The 646-nt window shown below is 67.5% G+C and overlaps 1 long non-coding RNA gene across 1 annotated transcript in view; it reads right to left on the bottom strand.

Moving 5' to 3' along the window:
• The window catches only part of LOC102753883, a 1,501-nt gene extending 883 nt beyond the window's left edge, over positions 1-618 (bottom strand). Inside the window, exon 1 of the long non-coding RNA XR_435782.2 lies at positions 27-618. This is a non-coding gene — a long non-coding RNA (uncharacterized LOC102753883). The remainder of the gene's footprint in view (positions 1-26) is intronic.
• Between the last annotated feature and the right edge of the window lie 28 nt (positions 619-646).

Genomic DNA, 646 nt, shown 5'->3' with positions numbered 1-646 from the left:
CGCCGCCGGGCCCCCTCCTCACAAACCTGCGGGTTACCGCGGCCCGGCCGTCTCCATCTTGCGTCGTGCTCGGCCCTCTGGGAAACCGAGTCCTTCGCCGGCCGAGCGCCGCAGCTGCTGTGCCCGATGAACTACATCTCCCACCAGGCACTGGGCCGCTACTCCCGAGGCCTGTCGGGACATGTAATCATTACTCTTGCGCTCTCTTCCTAGCCTTCCCATCCCCGGAAATGGCGTCACTGGTTCGCGAAAAGGACCCGGAATTGATTAGAGGGGTTAGAGGTGGGGACTGCGAACTCTCAGAACGCGCGAGGGCTAACGGCCTTCGCCTTGTTACCGAGGCCCTAGCGCCCCCTACTGGAAGCCGTGAGGACAGCGGCCCCTCAGGCCGGAAGTGCGTCGTAGCGCGAGGCGGGTGCCGTTCGCGGACTTCCGGTCTTTACCGGAAGTGACCGATGCGCCTTCTAGGGTTCTGGGCCCGGATTGGGCGGTCAGGCCACGCGGCAGCCAGGGGATCCCGCTCAGGAGGGGCACCCGAAGCGGATGGCAGCCCCCGGGTACAGGCCGCGTGGCCCCGCGTATTGCCCTCGAAGTGCGGGGACCTTGCCCCCTCGTGCCCTCCCCGGGCTGCTGTCCCGGCGCCTCG

This window comes from Myotis davidii, unplaced genomic scaffold, assembly GCF_000327345.1.
Source record: "Myotis davidii unplaced genomic scaffold, ASM32734v1 scaffold880, whole genome shotgun sequence".
NCBI classification, from domain to species: domain Eukaryota; kingdom Metazoa; phylum Chordata; class Mammalia; order Chiroptera; family Vespertilionidae; genus Myotis; species Myotis davidii.
The sequence above is the reverse complement of the archived record's forward strand: the minus strand, read 5'-3'. Positions and strand labels throughout refer to the sequence as shown.